General features: G+C 42.7%; 7 non-coding genes across 7 annotated transcripts; all 7 read right to left on the bottom strand.

The window, feature by feature from the left end:
• Nucleotides 1-1,653: 1,653 nt before the first annotated feature.
• trnaa-ugc (transfer RNA alanine (anticodon UGC)) lies at nt 1,654-1,726 on the bottom strand. Its single transcript has one exon. It is a non-coding gene; the product is annotated as a tRNA-Ala (tRNA).
• Nucleotides 1,727-1,928: 202 nt separating this feature from the next.
• On the bottom strand, nt 1,929-2,001 carry trnaa-ugc (transfer RNA alanine (anticodon UGC)). Its single transcript has one exon. It is a non-coding gene; the product is annotated as a tRNA-Ala (tRNA).
• Nucleotides 2,002-2,343: 342 nt separating this feature from the next.
• On the bottom strand, nt 2,344-2,416 carry trnaa-ugc (transfer RNA alanine (anticodon UGC)). Its single transcript has one exon. It is a non-coding gene; the product is annotated as a tRNA-Ala (tRNA).
• A 3,350-nt stretch (nt 2,417-5,766) lies between these two features.
• On the bottom strand, nt 5,767-5,839 carry trnaa-ugc (transfer RNA alanine (anticodon UGC)). Its single transcript has one exon. It is a non-coding gene; the product is annotated as a tRNA-Ala (tRNA).
• A 1,170-nt stretch (nt 5,840-7,009) lies between these two features.
• trnaa-ugc (transfer RNA alanine (anticodon UGC)) lies at nt 7,010-7,082 on the bottom strand. The gene has a single exon. It is a non-coding gene; the product is annotated as a tRNA-Ala (tRNA).
• Nucleotides 7,083-18,304: 11,222 nt separating this feature from the next.
• Nucleotides 18,305-18,377, bottom strand: trnaa-ugc (transfer RNA alanine (anticodon UGC)). The gene has a single exon. It is a non-coding gene; the product is annotated as a tRNA-Ala (tRNA).
• A 1,173-nt stretch (nt 18,378-19,550) lies between these two features.
• Nucleotides 19,551-19,623, bottom strand: trnaa-ugc (transfer RNA alanine (anticodon UGC)). The gene has a single exon. It is a non-coding gene; the product is annotated as a tRNA-Ala (tRNA).
• Nucleotides 19,624-20,221: the final 598 nt, after the last annotated feature.

The following is a 20,221-nucleotide window of genomic DNA, read 5'->3' as shown; positions in this document are numbered from 1 at the left end:
GCAGGCAAAATCCAAATGGAGAATGTGGGCATCGATCCCACAAACGCTAAGCGAGCATTCTACAATTTGAACTACTTCCCCTGCAAAGCATACAAGAAAATCACCAAAAACAACAACAAAATTTAACGAGCAGGCAAAATCCAAATGGAGAATGTGGGCATCAAACTCACTACCTCTCACATGCTCAGCGAGCGCTCTTTCATTTGAGCTAATTCCCCTCAATTACTGCAAGAAAATCATCAAAAACAACAAAAGTTAACGAGCAAGCAAAATCCAATTGGAGAAAATTGGCATCGATCCCACTACCTCTCACATGCGAAGCAAGTGCTCTACCATTTGAGCTAATTCCCCTTAAAATAATGAAAGAAAATCATCAAAAACAACAAAAGTTAACGAGCAAGTACAATCCAATTGGAGAATGTGGGCATCAATCCCACTACCTCTTGCATGCAAAGCGAGCGCTCTACCATTTGAGCTAATACCCCTGCAACTCAAAGAAGATAATCACCAAAAACAACAACAAAAGTTGACGAGCAGGCAAAATCCAAATTGGAGAATGTGGGCATCGATCCGACTACCTCTCGCATGCAAAGCGAGCGCTCTACCATTTGAGCTAATTCCCCTTCATCTCACAGTGCAAAATCACCAAAAACAACAACAACAAGTTAACGAGCAGGCATAATACAATTGGAGAATGTGGGCATCAATCCCACTACCTCTTGCATGCAAAGCGAGCGCTCTACCATTTGAGCTAATTCAACTGCAACTCAAAGAAGATAATCACCAAAAACAGCAACAACAAAAGTTAACGAGCAGGCAAAATCCAAGTGGAGAATGTGGGCATCGATCCCACGAACGCGAAGCGAGCATTCTACCATTTGAACAAGTTCCCCTGCAAAGCATACAAGAAAATCACCAAAAACAACAACAAACGTTACGATCAGGCATAATCCAAATGGAGAATGTGGGCATCGATGCCACTACCTCTCGGATGCAAAGAAAGCGCTCTACCATTTAACCTAATTCCCCTTTAACTGACAAAAGAAAATCACCAAAAACAACAACAACAAACATTACGAGAAGGTAAAATCCAAATGGAGATTGTGGGCATTGATCCCACTACCTCTCGCATGCGAAGCAAGCGCTCTACCATTTGAGCTAATTCCCCTTTAACTCACAAAAGAAAATCACCAAAAACAACAACAACAAACATTACGAGCAGGTAAAATCCAAATAGAGAATGTGGGCATCGATCCCACTACCTCTCGAATGCGAAGCAAGCGCTCCACCATTTGAGCTAATTCCCCTTTGACTCACAAAAGAAAATCACCAAAAACAACAACAACAATAAGTTAACGGGCAGGCAAAGTCCAATTGGAGAATGTGGGCATTGATCCCATTACCTCTCGCATGCGATGCAAGCGCTCTACCATTTAAGCTAATTCCCCTGCAGCTCACAGGAGAAAATCACCAATGACAACAACAACAAGTTAACGAGCAGGCATAATCCAATTGGAGAATGTGGGCATTGATCCCACTACCTCTCGCATGCAAAGCGAGCGCTCTACCATTTGAGCTAAAGCCCCTCTAAATCACACAAGAAAATCACCAAAAACAACAACAATAAAAGTTAACGACCAGGCAAAATCCAAATGGAGAATGTGGGCATCGAACCCACTACCTCTCGCATGCAAAGCGAGCGCTCTACCATTTGAGCTAATTCCCCTGCAGCTCAAAGAAGATAATCACCAAAAACAACAACAAGTTAACGAGCAGGCATAATCCAATTGGAGAATGTGGGCATTGATCCCACTACCTCTCGCATGCAAAGCGAGCTCTCTACCATTTGAACTAATTCCCCTCTAAATCACACAAGAAAATCACCAAAAACAACAACAATAAAAGTTAACGACCAGGCAAAATCCAAATGGAGAATGTGGGCATTGATCCCACTACCTCTCGCATGCAAAGCGAGCGCTCTACCATTTGAGCTAATTCCCCTGCAACTCAAAGAAGATAATCACCAAAAACAACAACAACAAAAGTTAACGAGCAGGCAAAATCCAAGTGGAGAATGTGGGCATTGATCCCACTACTTCTCGCATGCGATGCAAGCGCTCTACCATTTAAGCTAATTCCCCTGCAGCTCACAGAAGAAAATCACCAAAAACAACAACAAGTTAACGAGCAGGCATAATCCAATTGGAGAATGTGGGCATTGATCCCACTACCTCTCGCATGCAAAGCGAGCTCTCTACCATTTGAACTAATTCCCCTCTAAATCACACAAGAAAATCACCAAAAACAACAACAATAAAAGTTAACGACCAGGCAAAATCCAAATGGAGAATGTGGGCATTGATCCCACTACCTCTCGCATGCAAAGCGAGCGCTCTACCATTTGAGCTAATTCCCCTGCAACTCAAAGAAGATAATCACCAAAAACAACAACAACAAAAGTTAACGAGCAGGCAAAATCCAAGTGGAGAATGTGGGCATTGATCCCACGAACGCTAAGCGAGCATTCTACCATTTGAACTACTTCCCCTGCAAAGCATACAAGAAAATCACCAAAAACAACAACAAACGTTACGATCAGGCATAATCCAAATGGAGAATGTGGGCATCGATGCCACTACCTCTCGCATGCAAAGCAAGCGCTCTAACATTTGAGCTAATTCCCCTTTAACTCACAAAAGAAAGTCACCAAAAACAACAACAACAAACATTACGAGCAGGTAAAATCCAAATGGAGAATGTGGGTATTGATCCCAACACCTCTCGCATGCGAAGCAAGCACTCTACCATTTGAGCTAATTACCCTTAAACTCACAAAAGAAAATCACCAAAAAGAACAACAACAAACATTACGAGCAGGTAAAATCCAATTGGAGAATGTGGGCATCGATTCCACGACCTCTCGCATGCTAAGCAAGCGCTCTACCATTTGAGCAAATTCCCCTGCAATTATTGCAACAAAATCATCAAAAAACAACAAAAGTTAACGAGCAAGCAAAATCCAATAGGAGAATGTGGGGATCGATCCCACTACAACTCGCATGCGAAGCAAGCGCTCTACCATTTGAGCTAATACCCCTGCAACTCAAAGAAGATAATCACCAAAAACAACAACAACAAAAGTTGACGAGCAGGCAAAATCCAAATGGAGAATGTGGGTATCGATCCCACTACCTGTCGCATGCAAAGCTAGCGCTCTACCATTTGAGCTAATTCCCCTCCAATTAATCCAAGAAAATCATCAAAAACAACAAAAGTTAACGAGCAAGCACAATCCAATTGGAGAATGTGGGCATCAATCCCACGAACGCGAAGCGAGCATTCTACCATTTGAACTAGTTCCCCTGCAAAGCATACAAGAAAATCACCAAAAACAACAACAAACGTTACGATCAGGCATAATCCAAATGGAGAATGTGGGCATCGATACCACTACCTCTCGGATGCAAAGAAAGCGCTCTACCATTTGACCTAATTCCCCTTTAACTGACAAAAGAAAATCACCAAAAACAACAACAACAAACATTACGAGAAGGTAAAATCCAAATGGAGAATGTGGGCATTGATCCCACTACCTCTCGCATGCGAAGCAAGCGCTCTACCATTTGAGCTAATTCCCCTTTAACTCACAAAAGAAAATCACCAAAAACAACAACAACAAACATTACGAGAAGGTAAAATCCAATTGGAGAATGTGGGCATCGATTCCACGACCTCTCGCATGCTAAGCAAGCGCTCTACCATTTGAGCAAATTCCCCTGCAATTATTGCAACAAAATCATCAAAAAACAACAAAAGTTAACGAGCAAGCAAAATCCAATAGGAGAATGTGGGGATCGATCCCACTACAACTCGCATGCGAAGCAAGCGCTCTACCATTTGAGCTAATACCCCTGCAACTCAAAGAAGATAATCACCAAAAACAACAACAACAAAAGTTGACGAGCAGGCAAAATCCAAATGGAGAATGTGGGTATCGATCCCACTACCTCTCGCATGCAAAGCGAGCGCTCTACCATTTGAGCTAATTCAACTGCAACTCAAAGAAGATAATCACCAAAAACAGCAACAACAAAAGTTAACGAGCAGGCAAAATCCAAGTGGAGAATGTGGGCATCGATCCCACGAACGCGAAGCGAGCATTCTACCATTTGAACTAGTTCCCCTGCAAAGCATACAAGAAAATCACCAAAAACAACAACAAACGTTACGATCAGGCATAATCCAAATGGAGAATGTGGGCATCGATGCCACTACCTCTCGGATGCAAAGAAAGCGCTCTACCATTTGACCTAATTCCCCTTTAACTGACAAAAGAAAATCACCAAAAACAACAACAGCAAACATTACGAGAAGGTAAAATCCAAATGGAGAATGTGGGCATTGATCCCACTACCTCTCGCATGCGAAGCAAGCGCTCTACCATTTGAGCTAATTCCCCTTTAACTCACAAAAGAAAATCACCAAAAACAACAACAACAAACATTACGAGCAGGTAAAATCCAAATTGAGAATGTGGGCATCGATCCCACTACCTCTCGAATGCGAAGCCAGCGCTCCACCATTTGAGCTAATTCCCCTTTAACTCACAAAAGAAAATCACCAAAAACAACAACAACAACAAGTTAACGGGCAGGCAAAGTCCAATTGGAGAATGTGGGCATTGATCCCACTACCTCTCGCATGCGATGCAAGCGCTCTACCATTTAAGCTAATTCCCCTGCAGCTCACAGAAGAAAATCACCAAAAACAACAACAACAAGTTAACGAGCAGGCATAATCCAATTGGAGAATGTGGGCATTGATCCCACTACCTCTCGCATGCAAAGCGAGCACTCTACCATTTGAGCTAATTCCCCTCTAAATCACACAAGAAAATCACCAAAAACAACAACAATAAAAGTTAACGACCAGGCAAAATCCAAATGGAGAATGTGGGTATCGAACCCACTACCTCTCACATGCTCAGCAAGCGCTCTACCATTTGAGCTAATTCCCCTTTAACTCACACAAGAAAATCACCAAAAACAACAACAACAACAAATTAACGGGCAGGCAAACTCCAATTGGAGAATGTGCGCATTGATCCCACTACCTCTCGCATGCAAAGCGAGCGCTCTACCATTTGAGCTAATTCCCCTCCAATTATTGCAACAAAATCATCAAAAACAACAAAAGTTAACGAGCAATCAAAATCCAATGTGAGAATGTGGGGATCGATCCCACTACCGCTCGCATGCGAAGCAAGCGCTCTACCATTTGAGCTAATACCCCTGCAGCTCAAAGAAGATAATAACCAAAAACAACAACAAACGTTACGATCAGGCATAATCCAAATGGAGAATGTGGGCATCGATGCCACTACCTCTCGCATGCAAAGCAAGCGCTCTACCATTTGAGCTAATTCCCCTTAAACTCACAAAAGAAAATCACCAAAAAGAACAACAACAAACATTACGAGCAGGTAAAATCCAATAGGAGAATGTGGGCATCGATTCCACTACCTCTCACATGCTAAGCAAGCGCTCTACCATTTGAGCTAATTCCCCTCCAATTATTGCAACAAAATCATCAAAAACAACAAAAGTTAACGAGCAAGCAAAATCCAATGGGAGAATGTGGGGATCGATCCCACTACCGCTCACATGCGAAGCAAGCGCTCTACCATTTGAGCTAATTCCCCTTCATCTCACGGTACAAAATCACCAAAAACAACAACAACAAGTTAACGAGCAGGCATAATACAATTGGAGAATGTGGGCATTGATCCCACTACCTCTCGCATGCAAAGCGAGCGCTCTACCATTTGAGCTAATTCCCCTCTAAAACACACAAGAAAATCACCAAAAACAACAACAATAAAAGTTAACGACCAGGCAAAATCCAAATGGAGAATGTGGGTATCGAACCCACTACCTCTCGCACGCTCAGCAAGCGCTCTACCATTTGAGCTAATTCCCCTTTAACTCACACAAGAAAATCACCAAAAACAACAACAACAACAAGTTAACGGGCAGGTAAAATCCTATTGGAGAATGTGGGCATCGATCCCACTACCTCTCTCATGCAAAGCAAGCGCTCTACCACTTGAGCTAATTCCCCTTCAACTCACAGAAGAAAATCACCAAAAACAACAACAACAAATGTTAACGAGCAGGCAAAATCCAAGTGGAGAATGTGGGCATCGATCCCACGAACGCTAAGCGAGCATTCTACCATTTGAACTAGTTCCCCTGCAAAGCATACAAGAAAATCACCAAAAACAACAACAAACGTTACGATCAGGCATAATCCAAATGGAGAATGTGGGCATCGATGCCACTACCTCTCGGATGCAAAGAAAGCGCTCTACCATTTGACCTAATTCCCCTTTAACTGACAAAAGAAAATCACCAAAAACAACAACAACAAACATTACGAGAAGGTAAAATCCAAATGGAGAATGTGGGCATTGATCCCACTACCTCTCGCATGCGAAGCAAGCGCTCTACCATTTGAGCTACTTCCCCTTTAACTCACAAAAGAAAATCACCAAAAACAACAACAACAAACATTACGAGCAGGTAAAATCCAAATGGAGAATATGGGCATCGATCCCACTACCTCTCGAATGCGAAGCAAGCGCAACACCATTTGAGCTAATTCCCCTTTAACTCACAAAAGAAAATCACCAAAAACAACAACAATAAGTTAACGGGCAGGCAAAGTCCAATTGGAGAATGTGGGCATTGATCCCACTACCTCTCGCATGCGATGCAAGCGCTCTACCATTTAAGCTAATTCCCCTGCAGCTCACAGAAGAAAATCACCAATGACAACAACAACAAGTTAACGAGCAGGCATAATCCAATTGGAGAATGTGGGCATTGATCCCACTACCTCTCGCATGCAAAGAGAGCGCTCTACCATTTGAGCTAATTCCCCTCTAAATCACACAAGAAAATCACCAAAAACAACAACAATAAAAGTTACCGACCAGGCAAAATCCAAATGGAGAGTGTGGGCATCGAACCCACTACCTCTCGCATGCAAAGCGAGCGCTCTACCATTTGAGCTAATTCCCCTGCAGCTCAAAGAAGATAATCACCAAAAACAACAACAACAAAAGTTAACGAGCAGGCAAAATCAAAATGGAGAATGTGGGCATCGATCCCAAAAACGCTCAGCGAGCATTCTACCATTTGAGCGACTTCCCCTGCAAAGCATACAAGAAAATCACCAAAAACAACAACAAACGTTACGATCAGGCAAAATTCGAATGGAGAACGTGGGTATCGATCCCACTACTTCTCGCATGCGAAGCAACCACTCTACCATTTGAGCTAATTGCCCTTTAACTCACAAAAGAAAATCACCAAAAACAACAACAACAAACATTACGAGCAGGTAAAATCCAAATGGAGAATGTGGGCATCAATCCCACTACCTCTCGCATGCAAAGCGAGCGCTCTACCATTTGAGTTAATTCCCCTGCAGCTCAAAGAAGATAATCACCAAAAACAACAACAACAAAAGTTAACGAGCAGGCAAAATCCAAATGGAGAATGTGGGCATCGATCCCACAAACGCTAAGCGAGCATTCTACAATTTGAACTACTTCCCCTGCAAAGCATACAAGAAAATCACCAAAAACAACAACAAAATTTAACGAGCAGGCAAAATCCAAATGGAGAATGTGGGCATCAATCTCACTACCTCTCACATGCTCAGCGAGCGCTCTTTCATTTGAGCTAATTCCCCTCAATTACTGCAAGAAAATCATCAAAAACAACAAAAGTTAACGAGCAAGGAAAATCCAATTGGAGAAAATGGGCATCGATCCCACTACCTCTCACATGCGAAGCAAGTGCGCTACCATTTGAGCTAATTCCCCTTAAAATAATGCAAGAAAATCATCAAAAACAACAAAAGTTAACGAGCAAGTACAATCCAATTGGAGAATGTGGGCATCAATCCCACTACCTCTTGCATGCAAAGCGAGCGCTCTACCATTTGAGCTAATTCCCCTGCAACTCAAAGAAGATAATCACCAAAAACAACAACAACAAAAGTTAACGAGCAGGCAAAATCCAAGTGGAGAATGTGGGCATCGATCCCACGAACGCAAAGCGAGCATTCTACCATTTGAACTACTTCCCCTGCAAAGCATACAAGAAAATCACCAAAAACAACAACAAACGTTACGATCAGGCATAATCCAAATGGAGAATGTGGGCATCGATGCCACTACCTCTCGCATGCAAAGCAAGCGCTCTACCATTTGAGCTAATTCCCCTTTAACTCACAAAAGAAAGTCACCAAAAACAACAACAACAAACATTACGAGCAGGTAAAATCCAAATGGAGAATGTGGGTATTGATCCCAACACCTCTCGCATGCGAAGCAAGCACTCTACCATTTGAGCTAAATCCCCTCCAATTATTGAAACAAAATCATCAAAAACAACAAAAGTTAACGAGCAAGCAAAATCCAATGTGAGAATGTGGGGATCGATCCCACTACCGCTCGCATGCGAAGCAAGCGCTCTACCATTTGAGCTAATACCCCTACAACTCAAAGAAGATAATCACCAAAAACAACAACAAAAGTTGACGAGCAGGCAAAATCCAAATGGAGAATGAGGGCATCGATCCGACTACCTCTCGCATGCTAAGCGAGCGCTCTACCATTTGAGCTAATTCCCCTTCATCTCACAGTACAAAATCACCCAAAACAACAACAACAAGTTAACGAGCAGGCATAATACAATTGGAGAATGTGGGCATCAATCCCACTACCTCTTGCATGCAAAGCGAGCGCGCTACCATTTGAGCTAATTCAACTGCAACTCAAAGAAGATAATCACCAAAAACAGCAACAACAAAAGTTAACGAGCAGGCAAAATCCAAGTGGAGAATGTGGGCATCGATCCCACGAACGCGAAGCGAGCATTCTACCATTTGAACAAGTTCCCCTGCAAAGCATACAAGAAAATCACCAAAAACAACAACAAACGTTACGATCAGGCATAATCCAAATGGAGAATGTGGGCATCGATGCCACTACCTCTCGGATGCAAAGAAAGCGCTCTACCATTTGACCTAATTCCCCTTTAACTGACAAAAGAAAATCACCAAAAACAACAACAACAAACATTACGAGAAGGTAAAATCCAAATGGAGAATGTGGGCATTGATCCCACTACCTCTCGCATGCGAAGCAAGCGCTCCACCATTTGAGCTAATTCCCCTTTAACTCACAAAAGAAAATCACCAAAAACAACAACAACAAACATTACGAGCAGGTAAAATCCAAATAGAGAATGTGGGCATCGATCCCACTACCTCTCGAATGCGAAGCAAGCGCTCCACCATTTGAGCTAATTCCCCTTTAACTCACAAAAGAAAATCACCAAAAACAACAACAAGTTAACGGGCAGGCAAAGTCCAATTGGAGAATGTGGGCATTGATCCCACTACCTCTCGCATGCGATGCAAGCGCTCTACCATTTAAGCTAATTCCCCTGCAGCTCACAGAAGAAAATCACCAAAAACAACAACAACAAGTTAACGAGCAGGCATAATCCAATTGGAGAATGTGGGCATTGATCCCACTACCTCTCGCATGCAAAGCAAGCGCTCTACCATTTGAGCTAATTCCCCTGCAACTCAAAGAAGATAATCACCAAAAACAACAACAACAAAAGTTAACGAGCAGGCAAAATCCAAGTGGAGAATGTGGGCATCGATCCCACGACCGCTAAGCGAGCATTCTACCATTTGAACTACTTCCCCTGCAAAGCATACAAGAAAATCACCAAAAACAACAACAAACGTTACGATCAGGCATAATCCAAATGGAGAATGTGGGCATCGATGCCACTACCTCTCGCATGCAAAGCGAGCGCTCTACCATTTGAGTTAATTCCCCTGCAGCTCAAATAAGATAATCACCAAAAACAACAACAACAAAAGTTAACGAGCAGGCAAAATCCAAATGGAGAATGTGGGCATCGATCCCACAAACGCTAAGCGAGCATTCTACAATTTGAACTACTTCCCCTGCAAAGCATACAAGAAAATCACCAAAAACAACAACAAAATTTAACGAGCAGGCAAAATCCAAATGGAGAATGTGGGCATCAATCTCACTACCTCTCACATGCTCAGCGAGCGCTCTTTCATTTGAGCTAATTCCCCTCAATTACTGCAAGAAAATCATCAAAAACAACAAAAGTTAACGAGCAAGGAAAATCCAATTGGAGAAAATGGGCATCGATCCCACTACCTCTCACATGCGAAGCAAGTGCGCTACCATTTGAGCTAATTCCCCTTAAAATAATGCAAGAAAATCATCAAAAACAACAAAAGTTAACGAGCAAGTACAATCCAATTGGAGAATGTGGGCATCAATCCCACTACCTCTTGCATGCAAAGCAAGCGCTCTACCATTTGAGCTAATTCCCCTGCAACTCAAAGAAGATAATCACCAAAAACAACAACAACAAAAGTTAACGAGCAGGCAAAATCCAAGTGGAGAATGTGGGCATCGATCCCACGAACGCAAAGCGAGCATTCTACCATTTGAACTACTTCCCCTGCAAAGCATACAAGAAAATCACCAAAAACAACAACAAACGTTACGATCAGGCATAATCCAAATGGAGAATGTGGGCATCGATGCCACTACCTCTCGCATGCAAAGCAAGCGCTCTACCATTTGAGCTAATTCCCCTTTAACTCACAAAAGAAAGTCACCAAAAACAACAACAACAAACATTACGAGCAGGTAAAATCCAAATGGAGAATGTGGGTATTGATCCCAACACCTCTCGCATGCGAAGCAAGCACTCTACCATTTGAGCTAAATCCCCTCCAATTATTGAAACAAAATCATCAAAAACAACAAAAGTTAACGAGCAAGCAAAATCCAATGTGAGAATGTGGGGATCGATCCCACTACCGCTCGCATGCGAAGCAAGCGCTCTACCATTTGAGCTAATACCCCTGCAACTCAAAGAAGATAATCACCAAAAACAACAACAAAAGTTGACGAGCAGGCAAAATCCAAATGGAGAATGAGGGCATCGATCCGACTACCTCTCGCATGCTAAGCGAGCGCTCTACCATTTGAGCTAATTCCCCTTCATCTCACAGTACAAAATCACCCAAAACAACAACAACAAGTTAACGGGCAGGCATAATACAATTGGAGAATGTGGGCATCAATCCCACTACCTCTTGCATGCAAAGCGAGCGCGCTACCATTTGAGCTAATTCAACTGCAACTCAAAGAAGATAATCACCAAAAACAGCAACAACAAAAGTTAACGAGCAGGCAAAATCCAAGTGGAGAATGTGGGCATCGATCCCACGAACGCGAAGCGAGCATTCTACCATTTGAACAAGTTCCCCTGCAAAGCATACAAGAAAATCACCAAAAACAACAACAAACGTTACGATCAGGCATAATCCAAATGGAGAATGTGGGCATCGATGCCACTACCTCTCGGATGCAAAGAAAGCGCTCTACCATTTGACCTAATTCCCCTTTAACTGACAAAAGAAAATCACCAAAAACAACAACAACAAACATTACGAGAAGGTAAAATCCAAATGGAGAATGTGGGCATTGATCCCACTACCACTCGCATGCGAAGCAAGCGCTCCACCATTTGAGCTAATTCCCCTTTAACTCACAAAAGAAAATCACCAAAAACAACAACAACAAACATTACGAGCAGGTAAAATCCAAATAGAGAATGTGGGCATCGATCCCACTACCTCTCGAATGCGAAGCAAGCGCTCCACCATTTGAGCTAATTCCCCTTTAACTCACAAAAGAAAATCACCAAAAACAACAACAAGTTAACGGGCAGGCAAAGTCCAATTGGAGAATGTGGGCATTGATCCCACTACCTCTCGCATGCGATGCAAGCGCTCTACCATTTAAGCTAATTCCCCTGCAGCTCACAGAAGAAAATCACCAAAAACAACAACAACAAGTTAACGAGCAGGCATAATCCAATTGGAGAATGTGGGCATTGATCCCACTACCTCTCGCATGCTAAGCAAGCGCTCTACCATTTGAGCAAATTCCCCTGCAATTATTGCAACAAAATCATCAAAAAACAACAAAAGTTAACGAGCAAGCAAAATCCAATAGGAGAATGTGGGGATCGATCCCACTACAACTCGCATGCGAAGCAAGCGCTCTACCATTTGAGCTAATACCCCTGCAACTAAAAGAAGATAATCACCAAAAACAACAACAACAAAAGTTGACGAGCAGGCAAAATCCAAATGGAGAATGTGGGTATCGATCCCACTACCTCTCGCATGCAAAGCTAGCGCTCTACCATTTGAGCTAATTCCCCTCCAATTAATCCAAGAAAATCATCAAAAACAACAAAAGTTAACGAGCAAGCACAATCCAATTGGAGAATGTGGGCATCAATCCCACGAACGCGAAGCGAGCATTCTACCATTTGAACTAGTTCCCCTGCAAAGCATACAAGAAAATCACCAAAAACAACAACAAACGTTACGATCAGGCATAATCCAAATGGAGAATGTGGGCATCGATACCACTACCTCTCGGATGCAAAGAAAGCGCTCTACCATTTGACCTAATTCCCCTTTAACTGACAAAAGAAAATCACCAAAAACAACAACAACAAACATTACGAGAAGGTAAAATCCAAATGGAGAATGTGGGCATTGATCCCACTACCTCTCGCATGCGAAGCAAGCGCTCTACCATTTGAGCTAATTCCCCTTTAACTCACAAAAGAAAATCACCAAAAACAACAACAACAAACATTACGAGAAGGTAAAATCCAATTGGAGAATGTGGGCATCGATTCCACGACCTCTCGCATGCTAAGCAAGCGCTCTACCATTTGAGCAAATTCCCCTGCAATTATTGCAACAAAATCATCAAAAAACAACAAAAGTTAACGAGCAAGCAAAATCCAATAGGAGAATGTGGGGATCGATCCCACTACAACTCGCATGCGAAGCAAGCGCTCTACCATTTGAGCTAATACCCCTGCAACTCAAAGAAGATAATCACCAAAAACAACAACAACAAAAGTTGACGAGCAGGCAAAATCCAAATGGAGAATGTGGGTATCGATCCCACTACCTCTCGCATGCAAAGCGAGCGCTCTACCATTTGAGCTAATTCAACTGCAACTCAAAGAAGATAATCACCAAAAACAGCAACAACAAAAGTTAACGAGCAGGCAAAATCCAAGTGGAGAATGTGGGCATCGATCCCACGAACGCGAAGCGAGCATTCTACCACTTGAACTAGTTCCCCTGCAAAGCATACAAGAAAATCACCAAAAACAACAACAAACGTTACGATCAGGCATAATCCAAATGGAGAATGTGGGCATCGATGCCACTACCTCTCGGATGCAAAGAAAGCGCTCTACCATTTGACCTAATTCCCCTTTAACTGACAAAAGAAAATCACCAAAAACAACAACAGCAAACATTACGAGAAGGTAAAATCCAAATGGAGAATGTGGGCATTGATCCCACTACCTCTCGCATGCGAAGCAAGCGCTCTACCATTTGAGCTAATTCCCCTTTAACTCACAAAAGAAAATCACCAAAAACAACAACAACAAACATTACGAGCAGGTAAAATCCAAATGGAGAATGTGGGCATCGATCCCACTACCTCTCGAATGCGAAGCAAGCGCTCCACCATTTGAGCTAATTCCCCTTTAACTCACAAAAGAAAATCACCAAAAACAACAAGTTAACGGGCAGGCAAAGTCCAATTGGAGAATGTGGGCATTGATCCCACTACCTCTCGCATGCGATGCAAGCGCTCTACCATTTAAGCTAATGCCCCTGCAGCTCACAGAAGAAAATCACCAAAAACAACAACAACAAGTTAACGAGCAGGCATAATCCAATTGGAGAATGTGGACATTGATCCCACTACCTCTCGCATGCAAAGCGAGCACTCTACCATTTGAGCTAATTCCCCTCTAAATCACACAAGAAAATCACCAAAAACAACAACAATAAAAGTTAACGACCAGGCAAAATCCAAATGGAGACTGTGGGTATCGAACCCACTAACTCTCACATGCTCAGCAAGCACTCTACCATTTGAGCTAATTCCCCTTTAACTCACACAAGAAAATCACCAAAAACAACAACAACAACAAATTAACGGGCAGGCAAACTCCAATTGGAGAATGTGCGCATTGATCCCACTACCTCTCGCATGCAAAGCGAGCGCTCTACCATTTGAGCTAATTCCCCTCCAATTATTGCAACAAAATCATCAAAAACAACAAAAGTTAACGAGCAATCAAAATCCAATGGGAGAATGTGGGGATCGATCCCACTACCGCTCGCATGCGAAGCAAGCGCTCTACCATTTGAGCTAATACCCCTGCAGCTCAAAGAAGATAATAACCAAAAACAACAACAACAAATGTTAACGAGCAGGCAAAATCCAAGTGGAGAATGTGGGCATCGATCCCACGAACGCTAAGCGAGCATACTACCATTTGAACTAGTTCCCCTGCAAAGCATACAAGAAAATCACCAAAAACAACAACAAACGTTACGATCAGGCATAATCCAAATGGAGAATGTGGGCATCGATGCCACTACCTCTCGCATGCAAAGCAAGCGCTCTACCATTTGAGCTAATTCCCCTTAAACTCACAAAAGAAAATCACCAAAAAGAACAACAACAAACATTACGAGCAGGTAAAATCCAATAGGAGAATGTGGGCATCGATTCCACTACCTCTCACATGCTAAGCAAGCGCTCTACCATTTGAGCTAATTCCCCTCCAATTATTGCAACAAAATCATCAAAAACAACAAAAGTTAACGAGCAAGCAAAATCCAATGGGAGAATGTGGGGATCGATCCCACTACCGCTCACATGCGAAGCAAGCGCTCTACCATTTGAGCTAATTCCCCTTCATCTCACGGTACAAAATCACCAAAAACAACAACAACAAGTTAACGAGCAGGCATAATACAATTGGAGAATGTGGGCATTGATCCCACTACCTCTCGCATGCAAAGCGAGCGCTCTACCATTTGACCTAATTCCCCTTTAACTCACAAAAGAAAGTCACCAAAAACAACAACAACAAACATTACGAGCAGGTAAAATCCAAATGGAGAATGTGGGTATTGATCCCAACACCTCTCGCATGCGAAGCAAGCACTCTACCATTTGAGCTAATTACCCTTAAACTCACAAAAGAAAATCACCAAAAAGAACAACAACAAACATTACGAGCAGGTAAAATCCAATTGGAGAATGTGGGCATCGATTCCACGACCTCTCGCATGCTAAGCAAGCGCTCTACCATTTGAGCAAATTCCCCTGCAATTATTGCAACAAAATCATCAAAAAACAACAAAAGTTAACGAGCAAGCAAAATCCAATAGGAGAATGTGGGGATCGATCCCACTACAACTCGCATGCGAAGCAAGCGCTCTACCATTTGAGCTAATACCCCTGCAACTCAAAGAAGATAATCACCAAAAACAACAACAACAAAAGTTGACGAGCAGGCAAAATCCAAATGGAGAATGTGGGTATCGATCCCACTACCTCTCGCATGCAAAGCTAGCGCTCTACCATTTGAGCTAATTCCCCTCCAATTAATCCAAGAAAATCATCAAAAACAACAAAAGTTAACGAGCAAGCACAATCCAATTGGAGAATGTGGGCATCAATCCCACGAACGCGAAGCGAGCATTCTACCATTTGAACTAGTTCCCCTGCAAAGCATACAAGAAAATCACCAAAAACAACAACAAACGTTACGATCAGGCATAATCCAAATGGAGAATGTGGGCATCGATACCACTACCTCTCGGATGCAAAGAAAGCGCTCTACCATTTGACCTAATTCCCCTTTAACTGACAAAAGAAAATCACCAAAAACAACAACAACAAACATTACGAGAAGGTAAAATCCAAATGGAGAATGTGGGCATTGATCCCACTACCTCTCGCATGCGAAGCAAGCGCTCTACCATTTGAGCTAATTCCCCTTTAACTCACAAAAGAAAATCACCAAAAACAACAACAACAAACATTACGAGAAGGTAAAATCCAATTGGAGAATGTGGGCATCGATTCCACGACCTCTCGCATGCTAAGCAAGCGCTCTACCATTTGAGCAAATTCCCCTGCAATTATTGCAACAAAATCATCAAAAAACAACAAAAGTTAACGAGCAAGCAAAATCCAATAGGAGAATGTGGGGATCGATCCCACTACAACTCGCATGCGAAGCAAGCGCTCTACCATTTGAGCTAATACCCCTGCAACTCAAAGAAGATAATCACCAAAAACAACAACAACAAAAGTTGACGAGCAGGCAAAATCCAAAAGGAGAATGTGGGTATCGATCCCACTACCTCTCGCATGCAAAGCGAGCGCTCTACCATTTGAGCTAATTCAACTGCAACTCAAAGAAGATAATCACCAAAAACAGCAACAACAAAAGTTAACGAGCAGGCAAAATCCAAGTGGAGAATGTGGGCATCGATCCCACGAACGCGAAGCGAGCATTCTACCATTTGAACTAGTTCCCCTGCAAAGCATACAAGAAAATCACCAAAAACAACAACAAACGTTACGATCAGGCATAATCCAAATGGAGAATGTGGGCATCGATGCCACTACCTCTCGGATGCAAAGAAAGCGCTCTACCATTTGACCTAATTCCCCTTTAACTGACAAAAGAAAATCACCAAAAACAACAACAGCAAACATTACGAGAAGGTAAAATCCAAATGGAGAATGTGGGCATTGATCCCACTACCTCTCGCATGCGAAGCAAGCGCTCTACCATTTGAGCTAATTCCCCTTTAACTCACAAAAGAAAATCACCAAAAACAACAACAACAAACATTACGAGCAGGTAAAATCCAAATGGAGAATGTGGGCATCGATCCCACTACCTCTCGAATGCGAAGCAAGCGCTCCACCATTTGAGCTAATTCCCCTTTAACTCACAAAAGAAAATCACCAAAAACAACAAGTTAACGGGCAGGCAAAGTCCAATTGCAGAATGTGGGCATTGATCCCACTACCTCTCGCATGCGATGCAAGCGCTCTACCATTTAAGCTAATTCCCCTGCAGCTCACAGAAGAAAATCACCAAAAACAACAACAACAAGTTAACGAGCAGGCATAATCCAATTGGAGAATGTGGGCATTGATCCCACTACCTCTCGCATGCAAAGCGAGCACTCTACCATTTGAGCTAATTCCCCTCTAAATCACACAAGAAAATCACCAAAAACAACAACAATAAAAGTTAACGACCAGGCAAAATCCAAATGGAGAATGTGGGTATCGAACCCACTACCTCTCACATGCTCAGCAAGCACTCTACCATTTGAGCTAATTCCCCTTTAACTCACACAAGAAAATCACCAAAAACAACAACAACAACAAATTAACGGGCAGGCAAACTCCAATTGGAGAATGTGCGCATTGATCCCACTACCTCTCGCATGCAAAGCGAGCGCTCTACCATTTGAGCTAATTCCCCTCCAATTATTGCAACAAAATCATCAAAAACAACAAAAGTTAACGAGCAATCAAAATCCAATGGGAGAATGTGGGGATCGATCCCACTACCGCTCGCATGCGAAGCAAGCGCTCTACCATTTGAGCTAATACCCCTGCAGCTCAAAGAAGATAATAACCAAAAACAACAACAACAAATGTTAACGAGCAGGCAAAATCCAAGTGGAGAATGTGGGCATCGATCCCACGAACGCTAAGCGAGCATACTACCATTTGAACTAGTTCCCCTGCAAAGCATACAAGAAAATCACCAAAAACAACAACAAACGTTACGATCAGGCATAATCCAAATGGAGAATGTGGGCATCGATGCCACTACCTCTCGCATGCAAAGCAAGCGCTCTACCATTTGAGCTAATTCCCCTTAAACTCACAAAAGAAAATCACCAAAAAGAACAACAACAAACATTACGAGCAGGTAAAATCCAATAGGAGAATGTGGGCATCGATTCCACTACCTCTCACATGCTAAGCAAGCGCTCTACCATTTGAGCTAATTCCCCTCCAATTATTGCAACAAAATCATCAAAAACAACAAAAGTTAACGAGCAAGCAAAATCCAATGGGAGAATGTGGGGATCGATCCCACTACCGCTCACATGCGAAGCAAGCGCTCTACCATTTGAGCTCATTCCCCTTCATCTCACGGTACAAAATCACCAAAAACAACAACAACAAGTTAACGAGCAGGCATAATACAATTGGAGAATGTGGGCATTGATCCCACTACCTCTCGCATGCAAAGCGAGCGCTCTACCATTTGAGCTAATTCCCCTCTAAATCACACAAGAAAATCACCAAAAACAACAACAATAAAAGTTAACGACCAGGCAAAATCCAAATGGAGAATGTGGGTATCGAACCCACTACCTCTCGCACGCTCAGCAAGCGCTCTACCATTTGAGCTAATTCCCCTTTAACTCACACAAGAAAATCACCAAAAACAACAACAACAACAAGTTAACGGGCAGGTAAAATCCTATTGGAGAATGTGGGCATCGATCCCACTACCTCTCGCATGCAAAGCAAGCTCTCTACCACTTGAGCTAATTCCCCTTCAACTCACAGAAGAAAATCACCAAAAACAACAACAACAAATGTTAACGAGCAGGCAAAATCCAAGTGGAGAATGTGGGCATCGATCCCACGAACGCTAAGCGAGCATTCTACCATTTGAACTAGTTCCCCTGCAAAGCATACAAGAAAATCACCAAAAACAACAACAAACGTTACGATCAGGCATAATCCAAATGGAGAATGTGGGCATCGATGCCACTACCTCTCGGATGCAAAGAAAGCGCTCTACCATTTGACCTAATTCCCCTTTAACTGACAAAAGAAAATCACCAAAAACAACAACAACAAACATTACGAGAAGGTAAAATCCAAATGGAGAATGTGGGCATTGATCCCACTACCTCTCGCATGCGAAGCAAGCGCTCTACCATTTGAGCTACTTCCCCTTTAACTCACAAAAGAAAATCACCAAAAACAACAACAACAAACATTACGAGCAGGTAAAATCCAAATGGAGAATATGGGCATCGATCCCACTACCTCTCGAATGCGAAGCAAGCGCTCCACCATTTGAGCTAATTCCCCTTTAACTCACAAAAGAAAATCACCAAAAACAACAACAACAATAAGTTAACGGGCAGGCAAAGTCCAATTGGAGAATGTGGGCATTGATCCCACTACCTCTCGCATGCGATGCAAGCGCTCTACCATTTAAGCTAATTCCCCTGCAGCTCACAGAAGAAAATCACCAATGACAACAACAACAAGTTAACGAGCAGGCATAATCCAATTGGAGAATGTGGGCATTGATCCCACTACCTCTCGCATGCAAAGCTAGCGCTCTACCATTTGAGCTAATTCCCCTCTAAATCACACAAGAAAATCACCAAAAACAACAACAATAAAAGTTACCGACCAGGCAAAATCCAAATGGAGAGTGTGGGGATCGAACCCACTACCTCTCGCATGCAAAGCGAGCGCTCTACCATTTGAGCTAATTCCCCTGCAGCTCAAAGAAGATAATCACCAAAAACAACAACAACAAAAGTTAACGAGCAGGCAAAATCCAAATGGAGAATGTGGGCATCGATCCCAAAAACGCTCAGCGAGCATTCTACCATTTGAGCGACTTCCCCTGCAAAGCATACAAGAAAATCACCAAAAACAACAACAAACGTTACGATCAGGCAAAATTCGAATGGAGAACGTGGGTATCGATCCCACTACTTCTCGCATGCGAAGCAACCACTCTACCATTTGAGCTAATTGCCCTTTAACTCACAAAAGAAAATCACCAAAAACAACAACAACAAACATTACGAGCAGGTAAAATCCAAATGGAGAATGTGGGCATCAATCCCACTACCTCTCGCATGCAAAGCGAGCGCTCTACCATTTGAGTTAATTCCCCTGCAGCTCAAAGAAGATAATCACCAAAAACAACAACAACAAAAGTTAACGAGCAGGCAAAATCCAAATGGAGAATGTGGGCATCGATCCCACAAACGCTAAGCGAGCATTCTACAATTTGAACTACTTCCCCTGCAAAGCATACAAGAAAATCACCAAAAACAACAACAAAATTTAACGAGCAGGCAAAAT

Source organism: Festucalex cinctus, chromosome 7 (assembly GCF_051991245.1).
Source record: "Festucalex cinctus isolate MCC-2025b chromosome 7, RoL_Fcin_1.0, whole genome shotgun sequence".
NCBI lineage: Eukaryota > Metazoa > Chordata > Actinopteri > Syngnathiformes > Syngnathidae > Festucalex > Festucalex cinctus.
Note: the sequence above shows the minus strand (reverse complement) of the source record. Positions and strands in the feature narration are given on the sequence as shown.